The 12,887-nt window shown below is 45.5% G+C and overlaps 1 protein-coding gene across 1 annotated transcript in view; it reads right to left on the bottom strand.

Annotated features, from left to right (window-relative positions):
- The window catches only part of PLPPR1 (phospholipid phosphatase related 1), a 257,899-nt gene extending 249,218 nt beyond the window's left edge, over nucleotides 1-8,681 (bottom strand). Inside the window, exon 1 of the mRNA XM_036888534.2 lies at nucleotides 8,322-8,681. The gene's annotated coding sequence lies outside the window, so the exon portion shown is untranslated. The remainder of the gene's footprint in view (nucleotides 1-8,321) is intronic.
- Nucleotides 8,682-12,887: the final 4,206 nt, after the last annotated feature.

Here is a 12,887-nt window from a genome sequence, read left to right as displayed (position 1 = left end):
CTTTTTTTTCCAGTTCCTGTGACCCACCCAGGAGAGAAGGCTGTGGGCTGATTATCCGAGCATCTGAGTGTGTGGATTTGCCTGGAAGCAATAGTTAGCAAAGGCTGGAAGATGGGAATAATGATAAAGCATCCTCAGCTTGTACAGCTCTGAGCTGAACAGCATTACTCTCAACCAGATTTTACTCTTGTTAATTATATGTGATCCCAACTTGATTATGGATTTCATTGAATTTAAAATGTTGGGGGTAGAGGTCACTGTTTCATGCTACTCATCAGAAATATCAATAAAAAGAGCACCCCCGAAGCCCTTGACTGTCAGCCATGCAAATACATTACCCCTCATCATGACGGATATGCTCCAGTAATTATGATCACCTTTCCTTCAGTCTGTGTCTGTGAACATTTCTAGAACACTTGATGGCATAATACTCCCCGAAAGAAGCCCTTTCTAACATAACGGAGGCAGTATAAAATCTGTGTTTGCATGTCATGTAAAATTGATGACATTCACACCAAGAGGGGTGTTTATTTCCTATGTATATGCATCTCTGCTTTCTGTTGTTACTGAAGAATGTGAAAGGATAAATGTACCACAGAAGGAGGGAATAAAGGCAGGGAGGGGAGCTGACTGCTGAGTTCCCATCCAGCAAACCCTGACAAACCACTGAAGCCCTGCACCTAAGGCTTCCCTGAGGGCAGAAAGTAATGGGCTGACCTGTCACCCTAAGCCTCTGAAAATCAGAAGGATGAAGTGGGATGACCACAGGCTTTGAACGCATGCCTGGGTTTGAATCCAGCTCTTGGTTCGAGAGCTTGGGTAAGCTCGCCTTTCTGAGAATTGGTGTGCTCAGCTACCAAATGGGGACATTAATACCTATTCCAGCATGCTGTAGAAACTAATAAAATATATAAAGCCCATTCTATACTTCATAGTAAGACAGTACTAAATAGATTCCCCCTCAAATTTCCTTCCTTTGTCTCTTTATCTCTTTTCCATTAATGCTTCTTTTTCTTCCTTTCCTATTTTTTGGGTAGAAACGGCCAATTTTTTTTAACCTCTGACCTCAGATCTTAAAAATAGGCCAGCAGTGCCATAAGCCAAGACTAGCCAAGTTGATGGGTAAAATAATTTTCTCAAAAAACTCAAAAATATAGGCATATATAAGCAACCACATACATCAACTTATAAATAGAGGATGTTACAAATCTCACATCTGAGATTTTTAGAGTTTACATCTCTCAGTACCAAAGAGGTGCTGTAATGAATACATGTAGCCACTTCCCCGAAAATAGTTTGCTGCATTGTCCTTTAGCCCTGAGATAGATAGATAGAGAGACAGATAGTAAGATCTTTTATTCAACTTTCATTTTTTCCTTTCATGCTATAAAGGTAGTGTTTACTCATTAGCAGATCACCCAGATCAGGAACAGCTCATATCACCAAGTTGAATGGCGTTTTCTTTGAAATTTTCAATTAGGGCTCATGCCATAGACAGTGTAACTGCATTTGTACACCAGTGTTGGAAGGCTAGGAAATGTTCTCCCTCCTACTGTGTGGAAAGAGCAGAGCTACAACTAGGGTGAGGCAAATGAGTACTTGCATTGGGCACAAAATTAAAAGGGAAGCAAAAAAACTCAGTAATCAAGATAAACAACATTTTAATGAATATTTTTTTAAATCAAAATTAATGCAAAAAATCCGTGATGAACAAAACATCAGTAAATAACGACAAGAACCGACCCAGCAAGCACATGACCCTACCTCCCTCTGCTCACCCTGACCCAGGCCATGGGGAGACCATGGCATCTGAAATCAGGAATGGGGATTCTGATTCCAGTTCTCACATGTCTTGGCTACATAGCCCTCAGGTGAGTCACTAAATGTCTCTGGTCCTCAACCTCCTATTCTTGTTTCACTTGGAAATCTGATAAACTTCTAGTAAACATTTGCACTTTAAAATTATATGATTTTCTATAACATTAAGCTGCAGTATTGGGGCAGCAGCAATGACTCAAAAGGACAAGATTCATTCACTCAGTCAGTCTCTCAATCCAAAATGTTTACTGAATAATTACTAGGTGACAGGTTTGTGATAGGTGCTAAAAGTACAAAGTTGAGGACTACAGAAACACATAGAAAGGAAAACCAATCCTACTGCTAAAAGATCAGGACAACTTCCCTAAGAAGTGACTTTGACCTAAAAGACTAAAGGTGTTAGGCAGGGGGCCCAAGGATGGAATTCCAGAAATAGAACAGCATGCCAAAGACCTGAAGGTAAAAAAGGAGAATCTCAGCTGGGGAACTGTGATAAATTATGAAGTCTAAATACGATGGAGGAATAACAACAACAAAAAGAATCAGTCTTTGGTTACAGAACAATAAATATAAGTATCTAACAGAGTGCAATGCAAAGAGCACTGGGTATGGTCAGACCTAGGTTCCAATCACTGCGCTGTTGCCAACTAGCTAGATGATGTGGCTTCCATATCCACTGGGATTCTATTTTAGAATACACCACAAACTTTTCCATGAAGAATGGAGGCTTTTCCCAAAGGATGTTACAAATCTCACATCTGAGATATTTAGAGTTTACATCCCTCAGTACCAAAGAGGTGCTGTAATGAATACATGTAGCCACTTCCCTGAAAACAGTTTGCTAAACAGCTAAGGAGCTGTTGTGTGACACCTATAAGCCTGAAAAATGTGAGGACCAGCCTACAGGCAAGCAAACTTTCATTTTCCCCAGAGAGGCGTGAGAAGGCAAATGTTTTGGGCAGACATACCCGGCACACGTCTACTCCACCTTGGCTTATGACCACGGAGCTGGTCTGCTCCTGCTGTATTTGTGTCTGGCGATTTAATTCCTGCACTCAGGAAGAGCGGATTAGAGCCAGCTATTTATAACCAACAAAAATATATTTTTTTAAACAAGCACTGAAGCACACAATTTCTAGAGTCCTGAACATAAATCATAACCTTATGTTTTTCAGCTCACTGTTGTCACACATAATACCTATCATTTACTAAGCACTTACTCTGTGTCAAGCTTTACAAATACTAACTGATCTAATCCTCACAATTCCATGTGATGGGTTCAGATGGTGATTGTCATCTTAAAAGGAGTAATTTTAAGTACAGAGAAGTAAACGGTGTGCCCCCAAGCCACACAGTTGATAAGGGCAGAGCCAAAACCCACATAAAGCCTAAATCCAGTCTGTGCTCTCCATCACTGTGCTGCATAAACAACTTTCATCATGCTGGATGCCCAAGTGACACCCTTAGAGTACGACACTCAGAGTCTCCTTCAATTTCTAGGATACTCAAGGATCTGAATTTTCTGGGTTTTAGTAAGCTCCTCAGCCATTCAGATTTAGGGGAGAGGACCACACCCCACATCTGCCCTCGAATTCATCTTCCCATATTCTTGGATAGAGGCATCCTTCCTCTGTCTGTCTCCTGCTCTCATTCCCCACACCTTTTGTGCTCCTTGGACCCTGGCTGTCCTCACGTGCTCCCCCTTAACAACAGCATTTGAGGCTCTCTGTACCTTCTCCCTATGGCCCCATAAGTTCCCCAATAGACTTCATAAATGACTGCATGTTGCCCCTTGTCTGCATTTACCTCCCACTCCCTACAGAACTCCCTGAATATGGCTTCTGAGCACACCCCTGCACCAAACTCTCTTTTTTAACAGTCATCAGAGAACTCTTTTTCATTATCTCTTTTCAGTTCCCTACTTTCAATCTTTTCAACATCTCTGCACTTAAAATCATCCTGGTAATGTACACTTTTGAAGAGGGGAGACCATTTGTAGGATTGTTAAAGTGGACTTTGAGGCCTGATTCTGCCACTTACTGCCTTTGTTAACTTTGGACAGGCCGTTAGAATTTCTGTCTCAGCTGCCTCAGCTGTCAAATGGAGAAGGGACTCAGGGGTGGTGGGGAATTAAACAAGATCCCACATGCAGTCACTCACACAAGGCCTGGCCCACAGGTAGGCTTGCTCCTATTAGGTCTGACTCCCCCTTCTCACGACTCCTAGGTTTTTGCTTTCATGCCAGGTCTTTCCCACCTTGTCTGAGTGTTCTGGGGTACTTGTTTCTCTCCTCAATCTCTAAATTTTGCCAATACTGGGACTTAGTCTTTGACCCTCTCCATCCTCTCCCTTAATAAAAATAACGTTGGCATTTATTGTTAAATTGCTACACGCTGGGATCTGTACCTTCCAGGATGTTCCGGTCTCACACCGAAATCAATTCCCTCAAAATAGCATCGAGACTTTCACCTTTCTGAGCTAGCCTCCCTCCCCATTCCTCTGCCACTGCTCATCCTGTGGCAAAGGCCAAAACATTGCTATCTTTGATACTTCTTCTTGTTCATCCACTGAAACCTGAAAATAAACTCTTAAGATTTTATTCATTCTGACATGTTTTAGTAAGATTTTAAGATTGGAACTCAATATGCTTGGGTTTGATTCCAGTGAGGGACCCAACTGCTAGGGCTACATGGTTGACGGTCAGAACATGGGTGATCTTGCCCTCATCCCAGGATGCCAAGATGCTATGAGCTCTTTAAGTGAGACCCTGTGGCTTACAAACTTCTAGACCCCAGATTACCTTAAAAATCTGAGCAAAGTTCTTGATCTCAGGAAATTCTGACAATGAAGGAGGAAATAAAAGGGATTCATGTTACCACCAGCCTAGTATGAATCAGGAAATGTGCTAAGCGCTGTTGCTTCCAAGATGGACCAATGATATGATTTTTTAATATAAAAATTGTGATGTCACAATGCCTTCTTATTGGCCCTTCACAGAACAAGTCTTCACAGAGGTAGTCTCCCTGGGCCCTTCTGTCATGGGCCTCCCAAAGGTTGGTCACCTTGAAGAAATGGAAGTCAGGATTTAGCTTCTGCTATTCTAATGGAGGAATCACCACTTCATGACCGGATTTCTCATTCATTGATTGAGTCAGTCATTAGATACATACTCCTTGAGTCCCTACTCTGTGCCAAGCCTGTGATGAATGCTGGGGAGTAGATGGTCGTATGGGAGCACATACAAGGAGTTCCTTCTTATATTAGCAGGGTTTCCTTTTTCTCACTTGTCTCCCAGACATACCTCCCCAATGCTACCATCCTCATCATTGCACACCTATAGTTCCACAATAAACTCCCTGTGTCTGGTCTCACCACCTCCAATCCAACCTCCACACTGTGGTCCCAGCCATTGTTTTCTAGAGCAAATCTGACCATGGCTCAAACTTTCCCAACCTTCTAACTCTCTGCTAACCTTTTAGATAAAATTGAAGCTCTTTTATCCGGGATATTTCCATTCACAATTGATCTCTCCTTATATCTCTGGCCTGATAGTGCCTCTGCACGGAGCCAAGATTCCACATCTCTTGCTGAAGCCACACAGAGCTACTTCCTGCTCTCATATAGTTTTTCCTATCTGGAAAGCCTTTTTCTCCTTGACCTTCAAGACTCAGATCACCTCAAGCTTCCTAAGAAATCTTCTTGATCTTTTTACCTTCCTTTAAGTGAATGCCCTCTCTTTGTGCTTCCATAGCATCCTGGGCACATCTCTATCCATATCAGCTAATCAGTGTCACCCAGGTGCTATTTGTCTCTGTACCCACACTCCAGCACCCTGTGCTCTAGCCACATGGGATGGCTTATAGTTACCCTGACTCGCCAGGTACTCTCACACATTTCCTCTGCCTTAATATTCTTCTAGACTTCCCTAGCTGGTAAAAGACTATCTATCCTCCCAAAATGTCTCAAAGATCACCTATTCAAATGTTCCCCAGGGAAGAAAAATAATCACTTAGACGTCTTTACTATTGGCACTTGATTGACCCCCCCATTGTAACAGTTTATCAGACTGCATCATAGTTAGCTGAATACCTGTTTCTCCCTGCTTGGATGATGGAACTATTTATTACTTCCTTGTGTTTTCTTTCTCCAGCTTCTAGCACATAATAAGTGCTGAGGTGTGTCTTCTGAATGTTGAGGAAATCCAGGAGGGAGGATGAAGAAAATAGTATTTATGTTAAGAGCTCCCCATATAGTACAGAGCTATCCTTCTTTCTAATTATTTCATGGTTAGTCTTATATTTAAAACTAGATCATAAGCCCTTTGAGGGCCAAAACTATGGTCTATATTTTTATATGACTTTTGATGCTAACTATAGGAGTAGAGGGACAATAAATACCTATAAATAGAATCTGAATATAATAAAATGAATTGAACCCGCAGGTGTAGGAAGAGGAAATATATCATAAAGAGAGAAAATAGCTCTAGTAAAAAGAAAAATAATCTTAACCTTTTCTTGCCAAGTTTTTCAAAGAAAATGATCAGAATGTTCACCATGAAATAAAAAGGACATATGCTGACAATTATATTTAAACCCCCTCTATGCCAATTTCCACTTGAAAATATTTCTGGGAAGATCTTTATTTACTAGTTGTTTAAAAAAAGATAAAAAAACGTTCAAATTTCTATCTTACCAAACTCTTGAAAAATCATTAAAACAGAGCTGTTTTAATAATATGTATCCCTTTCCCAATGCCCTCTTTTATTTTCCTCCTCAAAACTTTCTTCACCTTTGGCTATGTTGACTTACAAGGTCTCTTTCATAGGTGTACTTCCTCAATTAGCCTTATGTATATCATGCTTTTTTCCACTTCAAAGAAGTTACAAAATATTAAAGATAAAAACTTAAAAAGGTCACCAGAGCAGCAGAGGGATGGCCTCCACCTACCATCTTAAAGAGACCCATAGTCACAAGTACTGGATCTAAGCTTCTAGTATATTCTGTCGAATCAGCTTGGCTTCCAGGTTCCCTACACACTTGTCTTACAAATACAGTATTCCTGAGGTACAGAAGATCCAAAAATGTATCTGTCTGCCCATCCCACCTTCCAGGTATAAACAAAACCAGACCGAAGAAACTTTCACACATGGTACTTTTAGATTTAAAGAACGAATTTGTGATTGGTTATCACAGGAATAATCAAATCTTTTTATACTCCAGATGTGACATTCCAGAAATCTCCAAGTCATAGTCCTATTCCATGAATAAAAGCCACCAATCATAGAAGAAGTGGGAGAAGAGACCTATGACCTCAGTGAAGGCTGCAAGGTACCTTGCCTCACACTCAACCTCTTCCTGCCTTAACTGTCCCACTTCTGATCCCCTTTGTCCCAGATCTGGACTCCTCACCCAGTCTCTGACCCAGTCTCTTCTGTTTCAAAGGACCATAAGATCTGAGGCTATTCCCAGGTGCCAGCTGGCTCCCTGCGCTCTGAGACCCCCCGCCCCAATGACATCTTGCATCCTTTTCTGGGAACCTCTTCCCTGGTACCGAAGAGATATTCAGAAACGGTGCCTGTCCAGCAGTTAGGTTCAGGCTGCAGAGAATCTCTCCCACTGAAGAGGTTAAAAGGGAAAACAAATCCCCACAAAGAAAAATAACCCAGAATCCTTCACATAGTCGTCCTGTGTGTATCATAAAACCCCAGGGCAAAAATAAAGCCCCAGCTTCCCGCAGCTGCAGCAGCCACCGCGGCAGCCCAGCCCAGCTCCCTCGCTGCCGCCCTGGTGTGCGTGAAGACAGCACCTTCCCGGGAGAGGGGGGCGGGAGGGAGTCCGGCACCCAGCGTTTCTAGGAGGTGATTATGGCAAGCCTTTCAGGAACTCATCATTCATGCCTGCACTGACCCGAGCCTCACCCTGGCGACTCTGGCACTGGCACTGAAGGAGAAAGCCAAAGGCTGCCCCTCCAGTTCTCCAGGTGACACCCACACCCACACACTACGATGAGCCTAGGGTGCGCGGGAGGTGGGGGGCGGGGAGGGAAGGATGACAGGTGCCCGCGTCTGAGGGAAAATCAAAGGTACCGCTTACACCTCAGGGTGAGAAAGCCCAACCGCCGCCCGGCAGGTGGACGTAGCACCAGGTACCTGCAGGGCGCCCCCGCCCGCACGTCGGCTCCGGTCGCAGCCCGCTGCCAGGCGGGTGGAACGGGACGCAGGGAGCCTCCACGCCCCCTTTGTCTCCACGTTTCCCAAATGACGGGGGAGGAAAGTTTACGAGCAAGGAGGCTGTAGCTTTCCGCTGCGTCGATCTGACACCTAGCAGGCGGCGACCCCCAGGGATCGCCCTCTCCCCCTGCACAGCCCCAGCGCCGCCTTCATCTGCACCTTGAAACCCCGCAAGCTGCTTCTGAGCCACCTGCGCCGCGGCGTGGCTCCGGGAATCTGCCCCTTGCAGCCGCGGCGCCGCGGAGCGGCCAGCGGCTGCGGGCGCCCTACTCACCTCTGGTAGTGGGGCGACCTCCCTGAGCCCTACTGGGCTGTCTGGCGCCCGGCAGCGAGGTGCATCCAGGCAGCGGTGGGACACGCTCCCCGGGCTCTGCTGTATGCTGCCTGCGTGGGAGAGCAAGCCGGCCAGCTCGCGGCGCGGGCGTGTACGAGTGCGTTTGTGCGAGTGTGTGCGAGTGTGTGTGAGTGTGTGTGTGTGCGCGCGCGCGGGAGTACGTGTGTGCGAGTGTGTGTATGTGCGCGCGCGTGGGGCGGGGGTGCGCGGGATCACAGCTCCTCCTCGGCGCCCATCCCGCGCTCGGACCCGCCTCCCCCTCCTCCCCGCGCGGCCGCTTGCACGGGGTCCAGGTTTCAGGATCTCCCGTTTGTTTAATGAAAGGAAGGAGCAAAAGGCTGGCGGGGAGGGGGCGGAGGGGGAGGAGAGGGCCGGGTGGGGGGGGGCGGTGTCGGGCGGCGCATGCTCAGAGAGGGATCCTGAGCGCTCACTCCCGAGCGCGGCGGAGGCTGGAGAGCGAGCCGGCGCTGGCGGCGAGCAAGACTGCGGCCTCCCGAGCAGCTGGCGGCTCGGCTGGCTTCCCAGCAGGGAAAACCAACAGCAGAGGTGCGCCCTGCGCGGGGACTCCCTGGAGCCCGCGGGGCGGGAAGCGGCGATGAGATCCCGACCAAGCCTGGGAGACCGCTTCGTCTCTGAGTCCGGTGACGCCGGGCTGTCCTCGCTGGGTATTTAGTGCCTGTGCGGGGGTCGGGTGGACTCTGCCCCGCTGCTGCGCTGCTGGGTTCGGCCATGCGTCTCCCCAGGGGTCCAGGAGGAACCAGAGGAGGCAGATCCAACCCAAACTAAAATGAGTCTTCTGATCTGTGTTTTTCTCTTACCCTCTCAACTTCCACTCTGAAGCAGAAAAAGGCAACTGTCCTCACGGGTCCCAAAGTAGGTTTGATGGAGGGAGGGCGGCGAGGGGCACCCAGAAACCCTCCTCCATAGAACAAAGTCGGAGTGGAAGGAAGGTGAGGCTCTGAGGGGTCCGTACTCCGTGTTTGGCGGCAGGGCTAGATGAAGGGGACATTTGCCCCGTCTGATAAGGCCGAAGGAACAATAGAGCCATTATCCCCCCTTTCCTCCCATGCCGACGCAGTCCCTAGTAAGTGGGGATTCCGGCTACTCGGGGAAGTGGAAGAACTGTCACGGTGAGGAGAGCCCGGTAAGAGAACCTGAGCCCGCCATGGCCACCGCGCAGTAACCTGAGGCCAAGGCACACGCTCAGTGGGAGGCTTTGCAAGTGGTAGTGGAAACTCTTCTTTAGTGAGATTGTTCTATGAGCAAAACAGGTCAGTGGTCAGGACCAGGCTGTCCAAGAGCTTCCATTTTCAACCTCCTCCCGGTTTAATCACCCTGTCTTTCTAAACCGCCACGCACACTCCCCGCACACCTCCTGCTCCACCTTGTCTCTCCTACAGAAGAAAAGACATCCCAAGCAGGGACTCCCCTAAAGATATTCCTACTTCTCTTTAGTCATTTTTGGGCCCTCCAGAAAAGGACTACCTTTTGGTCCCCCAGTTCTGGAGGGATAGAAGACAGCCTATTCTACGCAAATCTGCTCCAAGCTTTCATTAAAGAGCACCTCTGAGCACTCCTACTATGCAGTGCGGGCGAACAGATGCCTTCTTGCTGAACTCTGACCCTTATCCCATTCATCATAGTGCCAAGTGACACGGGAACAGCAGGACAATCAGATCAAACCCTGGAGCACACTCTGAGGAGAGAAAACAGCCGTCCAAATACCACCAACAAAAGCCACGTTGAGGAGAAAATACACAGAGGAGTGAAGGAAGGAAAAACAAAGAGAAAGGGAAGGATGGGTCTTAAAAAGCGGAAGTGCCCTGAGTGTTAGGGGCTCCTCCTGAGTAGCTCGTTGAAAGGAATCGAATTGCAGCATCTCTTTGCTTAAAGAACAGTGAGTCTGAGCCTCCATCTACCTCGTAGAGGAGATCAGGTTCCCCTGAAAAGCAACAAAATCTCTATAGTGAACCACTCACAATATTTGGGGCTCCTACGTCCGTGTCTTTCCTCAGGCCTTCCCCTTGGCATCAGGCTTCTTGGAAGGCATCCCAGACAGATCTGCCTTGTTACACATGTGACTCAGACAGCACAGAGCCGGAGCCCCGGGAATCTGGATGTTAGCTTGGGCAGGGCCTTGACGCAGGAAAGCCGTTCTCCGGCCCTGGCACTGGATAGCACGAGATGAGTGAGGGCTCTGAATCCAAGAAGCAGGTGGGACCTGGAACAGAGAGGTGGGACTAGGGCAGGTGCAGATCTTAACTTTGCAGTTCCAGCAGTAGAGATGGTACTGAGGCCGTTCCTCTTACAGTGGTAAGTGTCTGGGGCTGCCTGGCGAAGAACAGTCTCCTTTGTCTAAGCCTGGCCTTGGGTAAGAAAGAAAGGGACACAACTTTCCTCGATGCTCAGGAACACCGTGTTCACAATCTCAAAGCTCCTCTAGGTCAAGAATGAGGGAGACTTTATTAATTTGAAATTGCAATAAAGTGGAATCCCTTTATGGTGCAGCTATGAGCAGGTGAACTAGCTGTTCTGGAAGAGATTGTTACTGTTTGAGGAAAGGCAGAAGCACAGGGGCCATTGAATGAGATGATGCACCTAAAACACTACAGTTCCTAGTGCATGGCAAGCTCTCTGTAAACTGTAGCTTTTATTTTCGTTGTTTACATTTCCAATTATGATTTTTTTTTTAAAGGCTGAAGGAAATTTTTTTCCCCCCTAAACAAATAAGACAGATGAAAGCCAACTGCCTTCCAATTTTCCTTCTGGCCTCCATCTCCCCCTCACTCATCACCAGGATCATTGATGTATTAAAATCCATGAAAAGAAAAGCATGCTGTAAATGTGCAGGGCAGTGTGAATGGTGACTAGCACTTACCTCTCTGCACGCAGATCTAGACATAAGAGTGAGGCAGCATAGTTTTTCAATAATATGCCCTAAGCACTTTTTGCCCCTCCCATCTCAGAGATTAAGGACCCCTCCTGCCCAGCAGTAAGGGTCTCTTTGCTATAACACCCCATCTACATTGGCTCACCAAGCATTGTATTTTCTTTTTTTTTAAATTTTGGCCTTCCTTCTAATTTTAGCTATCTAATGTGTTACTCCTCTTAGGTAACAATGCCCAAAGCCAATTAATATGCACACATCTGCAGATGGTTTTGAGAGAAATTAGTGGTAAGAGTTTCCATGGCTGGCGGTATTTTCAATGCTCCTTAAATTCAGATTTCAGATTTTGCATTTATCCCCTACCTAGTGGACAATCCCAAAACTTTGCACTTCTCCCCATCAACAAACATGGGTCTAATGGCCTCACTTCCTGTATCACCGAAATAACTCAGTATTGTTGCCCAGCTATGTAAGAAATTATAAATTGTTTAAAATAGATACTAAGTCTTAAATAGAACTAGCTGTTCCAAATATAGAATCAATACAAAAAAATAGAATTATTAAAAAATCTGTAATACCATGTTTGAACATAAACCTCTCTGAAGTTATGGATGCTATAATGATGTCTTGGTTCTTAGAAGATAATATGAAAGACTTCCATTAGGTTCTGTGTTGCTGAAATGATGTAACAACTCTATGGTGATGCAGTATGTGCATAAGCTCTGCTCTGAAAATTTTCTAGTAGTTATGAAACACACTTACATTTGCATTTGAATTGTGTCCACCTACAATTTTAGTTATTTTCACTACCACTCTAATGAGACAAATGGATTTATAATTTTTCTCCTTGTAGAAATTTCATATATGTATATATATAAAGTAATCTTTTCTAGTTCAGTAAAAATCAAGCCATGACTATAAGAGCTAAACCAGTGATTTATTATTATAAGACTCAGAATGTTTCCGTGAATATCAAAAATTACCAAACTATCCCCATAACCCCTTCCAAGTACTCTTATTGTTCCTCCTGGCACATTAATTCCTTTTACCATGTCTGAATTGCCCCCACCTAGGTTGGTTGTGAGCCATTCAATGGCAGAGGTTAACTTCTTTTTTATGTTTCTGGTACCTCATAAAAGTAAGCAACTGATGTATGTTCAGTAAATGTCTAAAGAGTGAATGAATAAATACATAGCCAAAAATAAATTTCTTCTGGTAGCATGTTGACTTTGAAAAAGACTCCGAGTACCATGACACATGGTACTCCTCAGAGACGAGGAAGTCGACAGATACAGCCTTTAAGGTTTTATGGGTGTGACTCTCTCAGCATGGACGCTGGATGACAAAGGCAAACCAGGTTTCTGCGGAGAGTTTTTATCCCATACAAACCAAGCCCATTCTAATTTTTCTGGTTCAGATAGAGAATGCATTTGGCTCAAAGTGCATTACTATTCAAAAAGATAGCTTCATGCTGGCCAACCTAATCCACTCAGAATAATGTTCTGATTTCTTTAAATTTCCCCCTAAGTAGGATGAAATAGTTGAAGCAATAGTGGTTAGAACTCTTTTCTCTTCAAAAGAAGTCATCCAAAAAACCAAAAAGGACTGCACCCAGGATC

Source organism: Manis pentadactyla, chromosome 3, assembly GCF_030020395.1.
Source record: "Manis pentadactyla isolate mManPen7 chromosome 3, mManPen7.hap1, whole genome shotgun sequence".
Lineage (NCBI taxonomy): Eukaryota > Metazoa > Chordata > Mammalia > Pholidota > Manidae > Manis > Manis pentadactyla.
The sequence above is the reverse complement of the archived record's forward strand: the minus strand, read 5'-3'. Positions and strand labels throughout refer to the sequence as shown.